We start from the raw sequence: 21,408 nt of genomic DNA, 5'->3' as shown, positions 1-21,408 counted from the left end.
ACAAAGTCTAACTTTGGTAGGGGAAATTTAACATTATTAAGTTTTGATGTTATTTCTAATCTAACCCATATGAGAAAAGAAAAAGAAACAATTGTTACATATGCCAGTGCTATTTGTTCACAGTCCTTCTTTCAATTTATATTTACGTACTTGATTCACATAACTAGAAAGGCTAGAAATTCACAATTTTCTTACTGTCTTTTTGATCATTTCAAAAGCTGAAAACTTCATAATGAGTCCCAGGAGTTTTAGCTCAGAAATATCATATGGTTTCATATTCCAAATGAGGAAATGAGACACGAAGAGCTTCAGAGTCTTGTTCTGGTCTTGATTTCATATTATAATTTAGTGCTACTACTTTCATTATGTGAAAATCTGATTTACATCCATGGTAAAATACATAAGATAATCCCTGAATTACCCATCCATAAAAATTAAAGGTAATATATATTTAGAAAAAAATGTAGTGGATTAACTTTATGCATTGGTTTATTAAATGGTGAATAATATCTATTTACATTATTAAAGCATAATTTTGGACATACTTTTTTGGGTATAATTTGTTTTCTACTTTTAAGTCATTTACTATTGTATTCACACACATACACTCTAATTTCTTCATGTAATTGGGTGAATAATTTCATATTAAAGTCTTGATTTTAATTAAAAATTTACTGTAAGAGGGGATGGAAGAAGGTATTCCATGCAAATGGAAATCAAAAGAAAGCTGGAGTAGCAATACTCATATCAGACAAAATAGACTTTAAAATAAAGACTGTTATAAGAGACAAAGAAGGACACTACATAATGATCAAGGGATCAATCCAAGAAGAAGATATAACAAATGTAAATATATATGCGCCCAACATAGGAGCACCTCAATATATAAGGCAAATACTACCAGCCATAAAGCGAGAAGTCAACAGTAACACAATAATAGTGGGGGACTTTAATACCCCACTTTCATCCATGGATGATCATTGAGACAGAAAATCAATAAGGAAACACAGGTCTTAAATGACACATTAGATCAGATGGACTTAATTGGTATTTATAGAGCATTCCATCCAAAAGTGGCAGATTACACATTCTTCTCAAATGCACATGGGACATTATTCAGAATTTACCACATGCTGGGCCACAAAGAAAGCCTCAGTAAATTTAAGAAAATTGAAATCATATCAAGCATCTTTTCTGACCACAACACTATGAGATTAGAAATAAACTACAAGAAAAAAAACTGAAAAAACACAAACATGTGGAGGGTAAACAGTATGCTACTAAACAACCAATGGATCACTGAAGGAATCAAGAGGAAATCCAAAAATACCTAGAGACAAATGAAAATGAAAGTACAATGATCCAAAACCCATGGGATGCAGCAAAAGCAGTTCTAAGAGGGAAGTTTATAGCAATACAATCTTACCTCAGGAAACAAGAAAAATCTCAGATAAACAACTTTAATTAACCTTACACCTAAAGCAACTAGAGAAAGAAGAAAAAACAAAACCTAAAGTTAGTAGAAGGAAAGAGATCATAAATATCAGAAAAGAAATAGAGACAAAGAAAACAATAGCAAAGATCAATGAAACTAAAAGCTTGTTCTTTGAAAAGATAAACAAAATTGATAAACATTTAGCCAGACTCATGAAGAAAAAAAGGGAGAGGACTCAAATCAATGAAACTAGAAATGAAAAAGAAGTTACAGCTAACACCACAGAAATACAAAGGATCATAGGAGCCTACTAGAGGCAACTGTATGCCAGTAAAATGGACAACTGGAAGAAATGGACAAATTCTTAGAAAGGTACAATCTCCCAAGACTGAACCAGGAAGAAATAGAAAATATGAAAAGACCAATCACAAGCACTGAAATTGAAACTGTGATTAAAAAACTCCCAACAAACAAAAGTCCAGGACCTGATGGCTTTACAGGTGAATTCTATTAAACATTTAGAGAAGAGCTAACTCCTATCCTTCTCAGACTGTTCCAGAAAGTTTCAGAGGAAGGAAAACTCCCAAACTCATTGTATGAGGCCACCATCACCCTGATACCATACCGGGACAAAGATACCACAAAAAAGAAAATTACAGGCCAATATTACTGATGAACATAGACACAAAAATCCTCAACAAAATACTAGCAAACCAAATCCAACAATACATTAAAAGGATCATACACCATGATCAAGTGGGATTTATCCCAGGGATGCAAAGATTTTTCAATATATGCAAATCAAGCAGTGTGATACACCACATCAATAAACTGAAGAATAAAAACCATATGATCATCTCCATAGATGCAGAAAAAGGTTTTGACAAAATTCAGCACTCATTTATGATAAAAACTCTCCAGAAAGTGGACACAGAGGGAACCTACCTTAACATAATAAAGGCCATATACGACAAACCCACCGCAAACATCACTCTCAATGGTGAAAAACTGAAAGCATTTCCTCAAGATCAGAAACAAGACAAGGATGTCCACTCTTGCCACTTTTATTCAACACAGTTTTGGAAAACAAACTTATGGTTACCAAAGGGAAAAGGTGGGGGAGGGGTAAATTAGCAGGTTGGGATTAACATATACACACTACAATATACAAAACAGATGATAAACAACGACCTACTGTATAGCACAGGAAACTCAGTATTCTGTAATAACGTATATGGGAAAAGAATATGAAAAAGAGAATTATACATGTATGTATAATTGAATCATTTTGCTGTACACCTAAAACTGACACAACATTGTAAATCAACTCTACTACAATATAAAATAAAAATGTTTAAAAAAATCAAAAACAATATGTGAAACAAGCTTTATCTTGATTCAAACTATTCCAGAAGGTAAATCTAAGAAAAAAGTTATAAAACCTATTTTTAAAAGCCAATTTAATACAGTAATTGATACTCATAATGTTATTACTAAATCATCCTGACAGTTTAAAATATGTATCCTCTACTACATTTAAGAAGTAGCATTTGCAAATGCTATTTATTTTCAAATTGGCTTTTAATGTTACCAAATATATATTTGTTTTTTAAATACTTGGTCGTACAAACTCCCATAATTTTTAAAGTGCTTTTATGGCCATCATAATTTATTTTGTCTCAAGTAACCCCCAAAGTAGTCGTTTTGTGGTCTTGTCTCCATTGCTTACCATTTTTCCATCGCTTACCATTTTTCCATCTCCTCATTGTCAGCTCTTGTCAGGATATCTCAATATAGCAGCTCTTTAACCTTTCTAATTTTCTGATTCTGACCCACACTGGTTGGAAAATCTGGAGGCCAACATTGATAGAACTGTATCTTTTGAAAAAGTGAATAATTCCCCTCAAGGGCTGGGAAGTCTGTGAATTTTAATACATGGAATTATAACATCTTTCTAGTATTCTATGATTATTTGATGCATTTCAGCCAAAAGTTTCCACAATTAAACGCCAATAAAGATGTTAAAAAAAAAGATATTTAGACTCCAGGAGATAAAATTTGTACATAAAATCAAAAAAAAATAAGAAGTAGCATTCACATATACACACTACCAAATGTAAAATAGATAACTAGTGAGAAGCAGCTGCATAGCACAGGGAGATCAGCTAGGTGATTTGGGACCACCTAGAGGGGTGGGATAGGGAGGGTGGGAGGGAGATGCAAGAGGGAGGGAATATGGGGATATATGTATACTTATAGCTGATTCACTTTGTTATACAGCAGAAACTAACACACCATTGTAAAGCAATTACACTCTAATAAAGATGTGAAAAAAAAATTGAGATGAAAGAAATACTTTTCCAGATTAAAAAAAAAAAAAGCCATTGAAAACATGCAGTCCATTTTCATCACATGACTGTATATCTAAGATAACAGCTACCAAAGTAAATGTTTACCTAGAAATTTCATTTCTATTTAGATCTATACATCCTCAGCTTCTGTTAATCCTGTCCCCCTCCTACCCCAGTCTCGTGGATTTCCCACTGTCTTTCAATGTACCTTGCATTGTCATCCCAACATGATTTTTTTTTTACTCATGAATTGATCTTCTTCTCTCATCCCTTTTTCCTCCAGTAAACATCTTTCCAACATCTTGTTCAAGGCCAAGCTCAAAAGTCACCTCATCTCTCATGCCTTCTTTCCCTGACTCTATTCAACCCTGGGAGAATTAATGGCTCCCTCTGCTCACATAGTGCTTGACTCCTATGTATGTCTCCTGTTATGGAAGAATGTTATCTGATTATGTTATCTGATTACTAGTTTTATTTGTCTCTCCAGCCAATAGGACTGTGAGCACCTTGAGATCAGGTCTGGTTTAACTCTGGTCCCAGGCTCCTAGCACAGCACCTGCACAGCAGGAGCTTAAGAGAAGTTGTCCAATTGTCAGCCTTTACATTTATGCATTGTTATCAAAGGACTAGAATGTATGTCATATTTTACCTGTTACATTGCTCATCTCTATGACTGCTTGATCAGCATGTGGTCCCAGAGCAATAAAATGAATGATGGCCTCACTTTGTTTCACTTTGTCCGTGCAATTTCTTACATTTTTGTCCTCTCCGGCAGCCACCAGTATTATTTCAGATCCATCTATTTGGGGATATATTTCTCTAATTACCTACAAATATAATTCAGACTATTAATTATCAGGTACCCCTAAATCAAATGAACTCATGGGGAACTGGAAAAAAATTTAGAGGAAATAAACAAAACTGCAGAATAGATGAGAAAAGCTCTGCTTTAAAATAATAGAGTCTATAATCAACCTCTCGGGGAATTACACGACTTTTAATTTTCTGTCCACCTGCCACAGGGAATGTTTGCTCAAATGTGGCAAGAGAGTTGTGGACAATCTTCCCATTTAAATGACAATGACAATTCAGCCTAGGGAACTCAGATCAACCAGACATCAAAAATAGAATCTGGGTAAGTGGCATTGAATACCTATCTGCTTTCTTTGACTAAACTATCCTCTGAAAAATTCTTTGGTACATAAAGTCAGTTGCATATATAGCTAAATGGATTAAATATCAACCACAATATAAAAAGTCAATGCATAACCTTTTAGAAAAAAATTGTAAGTAATTCACAAATTTCAAATTAGAAAACCCTCAATAGCTCTTAAATAAAAGATATGGAAACTTCTAAGCATCTTGAGGTTAGGTATTTGTTAAATAATTTTTGTTTTACCTCCCAAAGTAATTAGCACAGAGTTGTTGCACATAGATGGTGGTTAAAGAATACACTAATTATATTTATTGAGTTTTTTATGTGGTTTGAACCCCTTTCCTACATCAAACTCCTAAACTAAACAGTGTGAAAATTCAGATTTTTTAATATCATATATCTGATACATAAAATATAGAGAACTTAGCCCAATATAGCAACTGTATTTTGACTTCTCTGACAATTTTAATTAGTAGTGACTTCTTGGCACACTATTTTAAGAAACTGAGTTCAAACCAAGAGGAAGAAAAATGCCATGATGGATTAGCAGGGGTTTTTATGGGCATAGAATGAAAGAGTAGAGGTATATATAAAATTGCAAAAGAGGGCTTTTTGTAGAAATGAAGGTAGAAATTCATTATAGACCTAGTGTCAGGGAACGAAGTAACCACCTTTATTATGTTTTTTTTTTTTTTTGGCATATTTTGAGACTAGGAATGCCTCTTGTATATATTGCAAAATGTAGGAAATTATTTATACATTTACAGCATTTATACAGCATTTTCATCACACTTCCCCTATACATTTGAGTGCAAAATGAAGATCTAAAGGTGGAGTTCTCTCTGCTTCACCTCTCCCTTTCTTGTATTAGTCTATTCACTGAGCACTCACAATGTATCAGTTGCTGTGCTGGGGATTCAGCAGGAACTACATGGTTTCTGCATTCATGGAAATAATTGAATTCAATTAAAAATATTCATTGAGTTTTGGGTCAGTGACTGGCAAGGTATAGAGATTAGCAACAAAGTCACAACTAATATATATGCCAGAATATTCTACAGTTCAGGAGTAATAACAAACTATTACACCACTACCATTTACTGTACCTTTGCTGTGTATTAAATGTTTTATACATTGTCATTTAACCTAAGTTCAAGCTCCCAACCTGTTTCCCTGCTATGACTCTTGCTCCCTGTAATCTTCCAGAGTCATCATCTTCATAAACCAGCGCAACTAGAGTCATCTTCCTAAAGCATAAATTGATCACATCTCTCTGATGCTTAAAACCCTTCAGTAGTTTTCTGTTGTACTTAAAATAAAATCCAAAACTCCTATCATAGGTTTTGAAATTTTGAAAGAGGTAGCCCTTGTCTAGCTTGCAAACGACATTTCATATTCCCTCATTTACCAAACTTCAGAATCACTGAATTCTCTCATTTATTAGAATAATTCACTTCTTTTCTACCCCTTCCCATGAGACTTTTGCACTTTCCTTTCTTCTTTGGCAACTGGCTCTTTCTCATCCTTCTAGTCTTAGCTCAAATATGACCATCAGAGAGGCTTCTCTACCTAAAGTAGGTAGTTCCACTCTTTTTCCCAGTACCTCTTTATCACATTATCTTGTTTGGTTCCTTCACAACACTTTCTCCACAATCTGTAATTGCATTTCTTTAAAAATTTTTTCTTATTTATTCATTATCTGTTCCCCACTGAAATAGCATGGTCCACCGGAACAGGGAATTTATTATATCCCAAGGTCTTGTACACTTGGCCTGGCACATAACAGGCAGACAAAAACATATGCTGAATAAATAAAAACGTGAACAATCCTATGTGCTAACTTTCATTATCCCCTTTACTGATGAAGTAATTGAGGACTAGGAAGATAAAGAATTGTGTTTAAGATTGCAAAACCAGTAAGTGACAATTGGGGTTTGAACCCAGGACTTCATGTTAGAAATCTACACTAAAATGCCACACAATTCATAAAAGAAGGAGATTAAATAGAGCTGGGAGTAGCAGGAAAAGTTACATTAAGGAGCAAGGATTTTGAAGAATTGGTAGAATTTTAACATGCAAAGATAGGAAAGAAGGAAGCACTTTAGGCAGAGGAATTACATGGGCAAAGGTATGGAGGCTTGGAGAACAATGTGTGCAGTAAATTGGTTGGAGCATAGAGCATTGGGAAGGGAGAACTGACTGAGAAAAAAGGCTGGCAAGAGAGGTGAGGGCAAGTTTATCACAGGATGAGAAGCTTTTAAATAACGTCAGACTGAGGGATTCAGACTTAATTTTACAGACTGTGAGGGAACAGGATTTCTAAGCAGGAAAATGACACAATTGATATTAATCGTGAGCTCAAGATGACCATTGGGATAAAAATAAGATTCATAATGATAGTTATTATGAATTATATATTTGCTATGTAATATAATATTGTTCTAAGTATGAACATGTATCATTTCACTTGTCTTACAATAACCCTATGAGATAGGCATTCTTATTTTCCTATATTTTATAGATAAGGCATTGAGAGTCCAAAGAGACTGAAAATTTTGCCTAGATCACATGACTAATAAGTAATAGAGCCAGTACTGTGATCTCAAAACTCATGTTCTGACCAGTATTCTTTACCCTAAATGTAAGTAATAGTGCCTGCTACATCTGCTTTAACAGATTAACATCAGATTGCCCTAACAGAATGTCACAGAAACTAAAATGAGGATTGGCCCAAAATGGAATCATACCATAAACTTGTTTATTACTCTAAAAATTGGTGACTGTTGCTGCATTAGCATATTCATTTATTTAAGAAACATTTATTGAGCACTGAATTTTGCATGATAACAACACAAAATCGCAAAAGTGGGACTTTATAGACACTTATTCATCCATCAATTTATTCATATTAACTGATTCATTAAGAAAATTAATTGAGCTTCTTTCTATATGCTTAAGACTGTGCTTCTTAGAATTAATTATGTTATAATTAGGCAGTAATATGTATAGTAGAAATTAACATAGAAATATCCTTAAAAATTAAGAAAGCCAAACTTTTTTTTTTGCTGAACAATTGTTTTTGCTGAACAATTTTCACCTGAAATGCAGATTCAGTTCCAGAGCAGATGGATGTTCCTCCTGAAGCTTCTGTAGGTAAGCTCTCCAAGAGCTTTCTTCTTTCTTTGTTGCTTATTATTTGGATTAGCTTTCTTTTAATGTGAGAAGTACTATCAAAGTCAACTATCCCCACCCAGGATCCATTTTCAACGGTCTGCAGCAGGAAATGTTTGGCTGCTTGGTTCATTCGATTTAGGCGATTAGAACCCTGAATAAAAAAGGATAAGAAAAACAACCAAGTGGTTTTTGACTGGCAAATGATAACAGATAACATACAATGTGTGTTCGTAAGAACTTTCGATGAACAATAATTAGTGTTTTTAAATAAAGCAATCATAAATTTGTTGAGTTGTTAAAACTGAAAAATATAGTTATATGTATTATGAGACATATGATAGTATGGAAAAGAGCACACACTTTTAACTAGAGCTGATTTCGGGCTATAAACTGCACAAATAAGAGCTGAAGGGTAAGGTGGGGTTTGGGTTGAAATCAAAACTTAGAGACTGTAATTATTCTTAAAGCCCTCTGTACCAGTTGTCTCAAAATGAAACCACTCCCCAGAGCTGGCAGAATCAATCCAGACTGTAGTGGATGGACTCTGATTAGTGAGTGAAATCTCCCCATCCACTGGGGACTAGACTTCCCAAAGGGTGAGACTTACCAGACGTGCAGCTGAATCCTGAGAGGTCAAATCCCTACCTCTGCCCATTCCTCTTTACCTCTCCCCACCACTTTTCCACCAATGGATTGGTTGGAACTGGCTCTTCAGTAACCCATCAGGACTCTCATCTCTCTTCCTAGGCCATTGAAGCCAATCCCCTTTACACACTTTTCTTCTAGCCTCATCACCGCTCTGATCTGTGGTATCTCCTCCCAACACTTGCCCAAATTTCCCCATGAAACTTACCTTCATGTTTTCAGACTTATCAAGAACTAAGCACACAGTTCTTTCACTGATCCTCAGCAATGAGAAGACGGGCGGAGGAGGTGGTGCCACCATAGGCACAGTGTCTTTAAAATCCTCAGAATTGCTGATCACCTCCCACGTGCTTCTGAAATTGCACATTTTATTTTGTAGGCTTGGAGCTTCTCAATTATGGTTTTTTTCATTACAGAATTCAATGATCTAAAAGTTTAATATGATGAAAAAAGTTTTATATATAATGCATTTAAAGATATAAGTACATACCTGACAAAAATTAAGATCTGTTCTGCAAATTTTTTGTTTGTTGAATGAAATATGATTCATTGAGGAGTCAATATCATAGCAATGTAGATTTTCAATAACAATGATAGTAATAATAATAGTAATAATAATAAATAACACTAGTTAAGTGCTTTACTATGTAGCAGCCAATGTTCAAAGAACTCTATATTAATACATCTAGTCCCTCAGGTCACTTGCACAGATATTTTATAAACATGATGAGAGGTCCTTTGATTGTAAATATACAATCTAAAGTAATGATTGGTATACTTATAGAATCAATAACCTTGCATAAACATTATGGATGTCTTTTCAGTTTGATATTTATCAGGGAAGAACTGACAATCTTTTTCATACAGTTTTGTCTTAGAATCAGTTTTGCATCTATTAGTTACACAGCTGTTTTCTTTACACTTATAAACTCTTATTTATACCAGTAATATCTGTAGAACACCTGAAAATATGACTGTTAGTCTTTGAAGCAACCTAACCATTAACAGTTTTTGAAAATCTTAAGTGTTTCTATCCACAATGATCCTTATATAAAGGTTTTTATTCTGATTTGTGTACTATACACATAATATTCTGACAGCAAAGTTTAAGGGTTTCTACCAGAGCAGTTATCTATTTTTCAAGAAGTTTTAAATGGGACCTACAGATATGTACAATGACTGAGTTTTCTGCTTATATTAAAGCTGCTGCTGTCTTGCGTAGACTCAAATGGCTGGAGGTAGTCCTTTTTCAAACATTTCTCCTGGTGGCTTTGAGACAGTAAATGGACTGTAGGCGTCTGGAGGAGAGAACTTGTAAACCCATTTACTCTCAATATCACCTTAGCTTAAAGATAGATTTGTCCTTAGAGAAGTTACCCCTCTAGAGAATGGGTGTGTCACAACCACAAGTGTTGTGATTATTGAGGAACATTGCTATTCAAAAGAATTTGTGGCTGGAAACAAAGAGTGAGGTGTTGCCAAGGTCAGCAGATCGTAGTGTAAAAAATGGTGGGAGCATTGTAGACGTATGCTTTATTGTATGAAATTGGCCACAGGTGGCAGTGATTACAATACATATGCTGGGATGCAAATATATCCAGTTTTTAAAATGTGTTTCCAGTTCAAATTCAGGAAGTGATAACTAGATTTCATTCAATCATTTAGGGAGTTTCCTAAACATGTCTATGTTTCTCTTGCCCCCAAGCTCAGGGAACATATGGTGCTATCTATATTAAGAACCATGATGAATATTCTGTGGCAGAGACTAGGCATTTAGGGGGAAAATGATGTAAACAAAGGTAATCAATGTAATATTCTTTAAAATAGGTGTCCTGAAACTGATGCGATGGGGGCCTTCCTTGAAATCATGTATCTTTCAGCTTGTACTTTTGTGACTAGTCCTCAGCCCCAGTAGGGCTTCTAACATTGATGGCACCTAATTTTAAACCAATCCTCAAACTATTCTGCTATCTTCATCTCAGAACCCAGAGGATTGCCTATTAACTGTGATATTAGATTGGTATTTCAAAGTGAACCTTAAATCCCAAGAAATTCCTGTTTGGTTCTTTGAAACTGGTTGATTTCCTACTCAGCCAGCCTTTGCCACTTCTTCTTACCCATTTTCCCCCATTTTTTTGTAATGTAAGTAATTTTGATCTCCTAGCATGTAATACAAACCTTTACACAGAGCACAAACTTCAGTGCAAATGAATTCTGGCAGCTGTGGTAGAGAGGTGAAAAATATGTCAACTTAGCTACCAAATGTTCTTGAAGTTATGTATATTTTACATGGACAACCAGCTACTTTAAGATACATTTTTCGAACAAAACAGAAAAGCACTGTTTTGTGGTATAGCATCTGTTACCTGCATTGGCACAAAAGTGAATAAATGGCTTTTGAAAGAAATCAACTAAGGAAAACAAGAAGTTACAGCCTGAAGTAATTTAAGACAATTTAAATAGTCATGCCTTGTTGCTTCAATTTTCTTTGACTTAGCGCTGTAGAAAGGCTCATCATCATTGTACTCATCAAACACTCCCCAGAGGAGATGGGCCCACTCATGGACGCACACTCTACCTGTGGGAAAATATTTCAAATACATGATCATAATTGAAGTGACCAAATTTATCTCAAATATTTTTAAAGGCCTTTTTTCCCTATTACAATTATTTGGATTTTAATGACTGCCATTGTTTATAAGTTCTTTATATTACATGACATTACAATATACTATAAAGTGTATTTTTTATTCCACAGCATGTTAAATCAACAAAACATTTCTAGAGCATTTTCTATGGCCCAAATACACTGGGCTTTGGGTACCTGTAGCTATATAGTAGGGGAGACTGACATAAACAACATAATTAGACTGCGAGCCTCCTTCAGTTCAGGAAATGTAATATTTTTCTTTGTATCATTCATCCTTCCATACATCCACCCAATTTTTCAATTATTATCTTATTCATTCAACATTTATTGCCTCTTCTCAGCTGTGTATCCTTGGACAAGTTTCTTAACCTCTCTATGCCTCAATTTCATATCTGTAAAATGCATTCTCATTGGGGACGAAATTGTCTCCAAAGTGGCAAAAATTGGTACCTGGGGTTAATAAATCTTAGGAATTACAATGGTGTGTGTATCTCTTAAGCTCAATACCTGGCAACATATGTAGATATACAGTACATGCGAGGTATTAAAATGTCACGGGAGGCATTCGGAAAAAAAAGTCTAAAAAGGCTCCTCCAGTGGGCAATAATGAAAACAAGATTGAGAAACACTGCTATAAAACATAAAAAATTGTGGTGATGTTGAAATGAATTGACTCATTAAAAGTGCTTAGCATATAGGTAGCATTCATTATATAACAATTATTTCTATTATTAATTATATATATTTAGCACTGTACTATGTACCTGAAAATATAAAGATGAGTAGTATATTGTCCTTGACTTGGAGCTGCTTAGAGACAAAGGGATATAATTAAAACTTTTTTTCCAAAGAATTCAGGGTGAATGGAAGGATATAGATAAATCGACAGATTGAGTTGCAGGAAGAAGCAATAAGGGGAAATATAAGGGGGAGTTTTTGCTTTAGCAATAATGAGTAAAAACTTTTGAGGAAATGAAGATGCAGAGAGATAGGAAATAGAGTCTGTTCTGTTACAAGATATGTTTATGTAAAACAGATTAGCTCATGTGAGATCTGAAAATAGGAGGAAAATATAAGTATTATGCAGATTTTATGTTTTGTCTTTTAGTCTTTGTTACTCAAAATGTAGTCCTTGTGGACCACACCAAGATCCCCTGGAAGCTTGTTAGATGTGAAGTATCTCAGGCTCACTCCAGACCTACAGAATCAAAATCTGTATATTAACAAGATCCCTCCATTGTTCCTATACACATTCAATTTTAGAGATAGTGGTTTAAGTTTCCTAGGCAACGGTTACCAGAATATTGGGAGTAGAATTATAACCTTTGGTATGGAAGAAAAAGTCCTCATATCAACTACTGTAATAGGAATTTAATGGATTATAAGAAAATGTAAAGCTGCTGCACTTGCAGCTCTCTTGTCATAGAGCTCTACTCTCAGACTTGTTTCATTCTCAGCTGGTAATAGGTTGCCCTACTTCCCAAGCCCGTTTTAAAAGCAGTGCCTTTGGCTTAGAATTCCTTCCATTCCCATCTACATTTTCTAAGTTTCCACCAGCCATTTTTACTTTTTAAAAAGCATTTCAACTTTATATGAGTGTATGTTGATATCTGTTGTGGCAGCAAAACTTAGAGGTTGCCTGCGTGGCCCAAATCATCTCTCTAGGTACTATTGTTATTTTTGTAATTGTTATTATTATAAATTGAATAGGTTTTGAGGAATCTTTTTCTAATCTTATTTTTCCAGAAACCTGTTGTTTTAGGGTATAGTTTGGCAGAATGTGTGATTTTTTTCTTATGAACACATATCTCATTATGGGAAAAACATCTGACTGGGAGGAAGAGAGGAATCAAAAACGGGAAACAGCTGAAGTGGGGGGACTGAGAAAAGAACAAGAGCTCAGTCCTCAATGGGGACATTGCCTTTAACGACTAGAGAATAATTGGCTTTAAGGATTGGAGAAAATAATATCTTCTAACAAGTGGAGATGGGGGGAATGAAGGTAGACATGAGTTTGGAAGCAGAGAGAAGTAGGGGCTCTGTTTTCCCAATAAAGGTTCCTCTGTTGTTTGTTGGGATTGAAAAGAGTAGCTAGAGATCTTGAGAAAAGTGGTAGAAGCTTTAGAACAGCTTCTATGCAGAATAAGAAGGGAGTTGAGAGAGGTAAGTTCAAACATTATTGAGTAGCTTTGAGGGCTTCAATGAGCTTTGAAAGCATATTTTTTTAAAGATACCAATTAGTTTTATAATTTTGTTTCACAATCTTGGAAATATATTAATAGGGGCCAAAAGAAACTGGCTAGAAATTCAGTTCAACCGGCAAGTTGAGTAAAACATAAGGATAAGAGTGCTAAGGGAGTTGAGCTATTTATACTTGTAGCTGACATGACTGACTTCATTGGACATGCCAGGTAGAAAAGAAAGTATATCTAGAAGGGCACAAAGGATTAGAGGTGCCAAGTACAACAAACATGGTCAGACCAAAGTATGGGGGAGAGATAAGATTGGGATGGGACAGGATGATGGAGCTTTCAAGATTGGGTCTAGGCAATGTTGAGGACCATGACTAGCTGATTGTTTGACAGAGATAAGAGACTTAATGAATGTTCACTGAAGGGGCAGTGGAAGAGGAAGAAGTGGTTCTGGGCTGTACGGATTCAGGAAGGCTTTCATTGAGTAGTGACATGTTGGTTGGGCCCTCCTTTGACAATGATTTTCATTTTTACCTGAAAAATAATGTGCTTTAATTCATTTGAAACAATAATCTTAACTTCTTAGATTGAACTAGATGAAATTGCCATGTTTATAGGTAAAAATGATCACTTATGGACAAGTTCATCTGGTTCAAAGAATGTGTTGAATAATAGTATCAGCAACTAACAGCCTGTGAGCGTTTTCTATTGGCCAGGAACTGTCATCTTGGCCCTTTTCAGCTTGCCACGCATCTGCCTTCCATGGAGGTGGCATGTGATTGATTAATATCCAGTAGTGGAGAACTGAAAAATTAATACCTAAAAAAGTGTTCCTAAAGCAAAACATTTACTATGGCCATCCCATGTTCAAATTTCTGTAGAGACCATACTGAGTACAATTACAAGGATGATCTAGTTTAATATTCCCAACATTTCTGTAAGATAGGAGCTCCTCTATTCACCATTTTTTTAGGAAATAAGCACAGAGAGGCTGAGTCGCTTGTCCAAGGTCACCCATAGCTGTAGGGGAGTCAGGATTTGACCCTAGGGACTCTGGCTCCAAGGCTTGTGCACTGAACATGGATATAAAGCTGCATGTTGGAATCATGGCAAAATATTTGTTTTAACCAAAATTCCTACCTGATGGTCCAAATTCATTTTGTTTTTTTCCAAGTACAAAGTCGGGGGTGAAATGAATGTATTCTCCTTTTTCTTCACAGGCAGTGAACTGCTTGGTATATATCTCATCTCTACCTGGGAGGGTAGGTGGTGTGACTAAAACATCAACCTGAGAACATTTAAAAAGATTTCTAAAACATAGGAATAGAAATGATAATATTTGTCTAAAAAACCCTGAAATGAGTAATTTAGGTCAAAATTGAGAAGCAGTAGAGAAAATATTTTTAAGAGAAGATTTTTGACTCTTACATGTTTGTAGCTTTCATGTTTTGGCCTCTTGTATTGACTTTTGTTCTTCCAGTTCTCTGGAATTAATATTGATACATTTTTGAAAAAAACCTTTTTTCTGTGGCTTCATGCAGATAAGTAGAAGCTGTAGTCACCATGTCCTATTATTATAGGAAAAAAAGAGAAGTGAGGCTGGCCAAGGGAGAGTAGACTAAATGAACAGGCATTCATCACAAGCAATTCTCACTTTCAGTCATTAATACAAAAAAGCAACTGACTGGTGAGTAGGGTTTCTGATTCAGAATTTGAAATCTGTTACCTGTCAGTCCAAAATTGTCGCTTAATTCTGCACATTTAACAGCTTTCAGTCTTCTATAATCCTACATCAAAAGTCAAATACTTATGTTTGGCATTACAAGGAATTGCTTAATATGATAAATGGCATGGATTTTGGAAGCATCTAGACTTGGTTGCAATACTAGCTTAATACTCTGGCTTAAACCTTGGCTGGTTTATATGACTGCTTTGAATCTCAGTCTCATTATCTCTTTTTTTTTTAAATTTAATTTAATTTATTTATTTTTGTTTTTGGCTGTGTTGTGTCTTCGTTTCTGTGCGAGGGCTTTCTCTAGTTGAGGCGAGCGGGGGCCACTCTTCATCGCCGTGCGCGGGCCTCTCACTACCGCGGCCTCTCGTTGCGGAGCACAGGCTCCAGACGCGCAGGCTCAGTAGTTGTGGCTCACGGGCCCAGTTGCTCCGCGGCATGTGGGATCTTCCCAGACTAGGGCTCGAACCCGTGTCCCCTGCACTGGCAGGCGGATTCTCAACCACTGCACCACCAGGGAAGCCCTCATTATCTCTTTAATATACTATTACAACCTATCTTTAAGGTTGCCACAAACATGAAATGAGTTATAAAGTACATATAGGCAGTCATAAAACTCATTGATATCATTACTATTATAATTCCTAGTAGGGAACAGCCTTAGCTGATGCAAGCTGAGGAAAACAGTTCATGGCGATGGCCCATAGAAGAGATTTTCACTATATTCCCACCTCCCAGCAGAGGCAGCTGGGTTGGGAGCACAGCGAGTGGAGTAGTGGAAAAATTCATAGGAGAGGCAGAGCTTTTTGATCATAGGCAGAGCTTCTTGCTCTGCCATCAAGCTGAAAATAATATCACCTTATATTGTTTAGTATCCCAAACCCAAAAATGTTATGATTAATGAGAGAAATTGTTCCTCCTTATTATCTAGTGGAGGAAACAGCTAGATGAAACGTTCATTGGTAATCTATTCTGCATGATCAAATGCACTGAATAATTGAGGAATACTGGGTGCTGTATGACGATGTCAACTTCTTCATGTTGCTGGCAGCACCACAGTCTACGGTATTTTTTATGTCGAAGTAGATCCTCCTCAATTCTTCCTGACCTAAGACCACAGTAGATCTATTCTTCAAGATTTCCAAGGGATCCTTTCCTTTTCTCTGGAAGTTGCTCTAGTGTGCTCTTGATGTATTGAAGAGACCATTAAACTGATTGGGCTCAGGGCAGGGATCAGCCAGAAGCCAGAGTGCAGAGGACTGGCTGTTGGTAGGAAAGGGACTTTAGAGAGCTCCCAAAATAGGCTGGAGGTTACTTCTCAGTTGATGATAATTATATTTTTCCAAGTGTTCAGGCCAAAACCCCTGAAGTTTTCTGTGATTCCTACTTTCCCTCCACCCCTCCTCTACCCTACACATCTAAACTATCAGCACATTTCTCTATGATACTCTGAGAATATGTCCAGAATCACACCACAGTAATGATCTCTACCACAATATCCCTGTTCCTAGTCACCATCAGTTCTCATCTGCAGCACCTTCCTACCCAGTGTCCCTCTATACCTCTGTGCTGCAACAGAGCTTATACAGGATGAAGGACAAGTGGAAGCCCTGTACAGAGTTTCCTCAACACTGCCATCAGAATGATCTCAGAATAAGCAGAAGAGAGCACACCTCGCCTCTGCTCAGATCCTTCTATGGGTTTCATCTCACTCAAAGTAAAAGCCCAAATCTTTCCGATGGTCTGGGCCCTGCTCCCTCTCCAACTTCAGCTCTCCCCAGCCTTCCTCCTACTCATTCACAGCTGTTTCCTTGCTCACATCAAGCATGCTGTCACCTCCATGCTGCTGTACCTACTGTCCCCTCCCCAGGTTTTCAGTGGGCTCTTCCCTCACTCATCTCAGGCCTCTGTTCAGAAGTCACATCAACAGTGAGAACTTCCCTGACTACCCTGCATGAAACAGTAACCCACATTCTCTCCCTACCCCAGTTCCACCAACACTGCCTATCCCCCTTTGCTGATTTATTTCACTGCATAGCAACTTACTACCGTTGGCCTGCTCTACGTTGACATGTTTTTATTATCTATATCATCTGAAAAGGATATATACTGCAGAAGATCAGGAGCTTTAAAAAAATTCACTGCTCTCTTTCCTGGCATGCCATAAGCAAGCATTCAATAAATAATTGTTTAAGGAACAGACGAGTCCAATTGCTAATTTACAGATGGAAAAACGGAGGATCAGGGAGGCCCCATGCCTTGTCTTTGGTCTTATGGTGAGACAGGGTAGAACGCTGTATAGAACCTTCAATTCCCACTGCCCATTCCAGCATTGTCTTCCCTGTACCATGCTGCTTTTAAACTTCCTGGAGTACTAAGAAGTTTCCATTGCAATTATTAACTACTAACTTTTTTCTTCTCTACAATTCAAACAAGAGAAATTCCATTTCTTCCTTACCTTTATCTGTTCAGTTAGTGTTTAATGTTCTGGCACAGCAGGGTCTATAGCAATGACAATGCCCTCATAGCCATTGTTATTCAGCCGAACAAGGGGAGTATTGGACCCCTGCAGCAACTATAGGACTAAGAGGAAGACAAAACTTCTGAAAAACCCCATTGTTCCTCTTGAGTTGGTCCTGATCCCAACTTTGGTTTGTTAAAGAGGCTTTTCTTTCTCACCCTCTCCAGTTCCCTCTCTTTCTCTCTTTGATTCTCTCTGTCTCTCTCTCTCTTTTTAGGAGTATATATGTATATATTTTATCAGTGTTGGCTGATTATGGGATATTAACTGTATAAAGGTCAGTGTTTGGAAAGTGAGAATGTACTTGGCTTCTGGGTACACAGTTGTTTTATTGTATGTTATTGTAAAAGTGATCAAGAAGCCTACTAGAAATCAGATCTTTTTATAAAATACTTTACACATTTTCTTCTTGGGATACATTTTCTATACTTTATACTTGTTAAATTTTTAAGTGTAGACAAATGCTTATTACTTTCTGTAGCAAGTTATGTGAAAATTAATAAAATTTGTAATAAAGTTGATAGAAACAGAAATGATGGTGGTGTTTCTCAATTTTAGAAGTGGTTTTAATTAATTAATTAATTTATTTATTTATTTATGGCTGTGTTGGGTCTTCATTTCTGTGCAAGGGCTTTCTCTAGTTGCGGCAAGTGGGGGCCACTCTTCATCGCGGTGCGTGGGCCTCTCATTATCGCGGCCTCTCTTGTTGCAGAGCACAGGCTCCAGACAAGCAGGCTCAGTAATTGTGGCTCACGGGCCTAGTTGCTCCGCGGCATGTGGGATCTTCCCAGACCAGGGCTCGAACCCGTGTCCCCTGCATTGGCAGGCAGATTCTCAACCACTGCGCCACCAGGGAAGCCCAGAAGTGGTTTTATTATTAAATTATTTACCAAGAGTATAAATATTGGAATATTATGTAAGATTTTTAAATGTAAATAATACCAAATTGGGTGATTTGGCTTAGAGACCTAAGTGAAAAAAATTTTTTCTTAATTGAAGCGTAGCTGATTTACAATATTGTGTTAGTTTCACGTGTACAACATAGTAATTCAGTGTTTTTGCAGATTCTATTCTATTCTATTATAGGTTATTACAAGATAATGGGTATAATTCCCTGTGCTATACAGTGTATCCTTGCTGCTTATCTGTTTTATATATAGTAGTTTGTATCTGTTAATCCCATACCCCTAGTCTGTCCCTCCCCTCTTCTTTCTCCCCTGTGGTAACCACAAGTTTCTTTTCTATGTCTGTGAGTCTTTTTCTGTTTTGTTTTACATTCATTTGTATTATTTTTTAGATTTCACATATAAGTGATAGCATATCATATTTGTCTTTGTCTGACTTACTTCACAAAGTGTAATATTCTCTAGTTCCATCCATTTTGATGCAAATGGCAGTATTTCATTCTTTTTAATGGCTGAGTTTTATATATATATATATATATATATATACACACACACACACGCCACATCTTCTTGATCCAATTGTCTGTTGATGGGCACTTGGTTTCCTTCCATGTCTTGGCTATTGTGAATAGTGCTGCTGTGACCATATGAGTGCATGTATCATTTGAATTAGTGTTTTTGATCTTTCTGGATATATATGCAGGAGTGGAATTGCTGGATCATATAGTAGTTTTATTTTTAGTTTATTTATTTATTTTTTTTATTTAATTTTTTTTTTTTTTTTTTAGTTTTTTAAAGGAGCTTCCACACTGTTTTCCCTAGTGGCTGCACCATTTACATTTTTGCCAACAGTGTATGAGGGTTCCCTTTCCTCCACAACCTCTCTGACATTTGTTATTTGTAGACTTTTTGACAGGTGAGAGATGATACCTCATTGTGGTTTCAATTTGCATTTCTCTAATAATTAGTGATGTTGAGTATCCGTTCATGTGCCTGTTAGCCATCTGGATGTCTTCTTTGGAAAAATGTCTATTCAAGTCCTCTGTCAATTTTTTTATCGCATTGTTTCCTTTTTTGATATTGAGTGTATGAACTGTTTGTATATTTTGGATATTAACCCCTTGTTGGTCACATTATTTGAAAATATTTTCCCCCATTCTATAGGTTGTCTTTTCATTTTGTTGATGGTTTCCTTTGCTGTGCAAAAGCTTTTGAGTTTAATTATGTCCCATTTGTTTAGTTTTACTTTTACTTCTTTGACTTAGGAGATTGATCCAAGGAAATATTGCTATGATTTATATCAAAGGGTGTTTCACCTATGTTCTCTTCCAGGAGTTTTATGGTTTTGGGTCTTTCATTTAGGTCTTTAATCCATTTAGAGTTTATTTTTGTATGTAGCATGAGGGAATGGTTATTTATTTATTTATATTGGCTGCGCTGGGTCTTAGTTGCGGCATGTGGGATATTTTAGTTGCAGCATGCGGACTCTTAGTTGCAGCATGCAAACTCTTAGCTGTGGCATGCATGTGGGATCTAGTTCCCTGACCAGGAATTGAACCCAGGCCCCTGGCACTGGGAGCGCAGAGTCTTACCCACCAAACCACCAGGGAAGTCCATGTGAGGGAATGTTCTAACCTCATTGTTTTACATGTAGCTATCCAGTTTTCACAGCACTGCTTGTTGAAGAGATTGTCTTTTTTCCGTTGTATATTCTTCCCTCCTTTGTTGAAGTTTATTTGACCATAGGTGCATGAGTTTATTTCTGGGCTCTCTATTCTGTTCCATTGATCTATGTATCTGTTTTTGTGCCAGTACCATGCTGTTTTGCTTACTGTAGCTTTGTGGTATAGTCTGAAATCTGAGAGGGTTATATCTCCAGCTTTGCTCTTTTTTCTCAGGGTTGCTCTGGCGATTCAAAGTCTTTTGTGGGTCTATCTAAGTTTTAGGACTATGTGTTCTAGTTCAGGAGAGGTATACTTGGTATTTTGATAGGGATTGCATTAAATCTATAGATTGCTTTGGATAGTATGGCCATTTTAATAATATTAATTATTCCAATTCAACAGCATGGGATACCTTTCCATTTCTTTGAATCATCTTCAATTTCCTTTATAAATTTTTTTAGTTTTAAGAGTATAGGTCTTGGGACTTCCCTGGTGGTCCAGTGGTTAAGAATCTACCTTCCAATGCAGGGGACGTGGGTTCGATCCCTGGTCAGGGAATTAAGATCCCACACGCCGCAGGGCAACTAAGCCCGCATGCCACAACTAGAGAGAAGCCCGCGTACCACAATGAAGGTCCCGTAACTAAGACCCGAAGTGGCCAAAAATAAAATAAAATTAAATTAAATTTAAAATAAATAAGTAAAATTTAAAAACCAGAAGAGTATAGGTCTTTCACCTCCTTTGTTTAGTTTATTCCTAGGCATTTTATTCTTTATGATGCAATTTTAAATGGGATTGTACCCTTGCTTTCTCTTTCTGATATTTCATTATTAGTGTATAGAAAAGCAACAGATTTCTGTATATTAATCTTGTACCATGCTACCTTGCTGAATTCTTTTATTTAGTTCTAATAGTTTTGGGATGGAGGCTACGGGGTTCTCTATATAGAGTATCATGTCATCCACAAATAGTGACAGTTTTAC

General features: G+C 36.3%; 1 long non-coding RNA gene and 1 pseudogene across 1 annotated transcript in view; one reads left to right on the top strand and one right to left on the bottom strand.

The window, feature by feature from the left end:
• Positions 1-17,952, bottom strand: part of LOC137761712 (calcium-activated chloride channel regulator 4-like) — a 49,343-nt pseudogene extending 31,391 nt beyond the window's left edge.
• Positions 1-21,408, top strand: part of LOC137762387 (uncharacterized) — a 248,290-nt gene that overhangs the window by 139,660 nt on the left and 87,222 nt on the right. The window lies entirely within an intron of this gene.

The sequence above is a fragment of the Eschrichtius robustus genome, chromosome 3 (assembly GCF_028021215.1).
Source record: "Eschrichtius robustus isolate mEscRob2 chromosome 3, mEscRob2.pri, whole genome shotgun sequence".
Classification (NCBI taxonomy): domain Eukaryota; kingdom Metazoa; phylum Chordata; class Mammalia; order Artiodactyla; family Eschrichtiidae; genus Eschrichtius; species Eschrichtius robustus.
The sequence above is the reverse complement of the archived record's forward strand: the minus strand, read 5'-3'. Positions and strand labels throughout refer to the sequence as shown.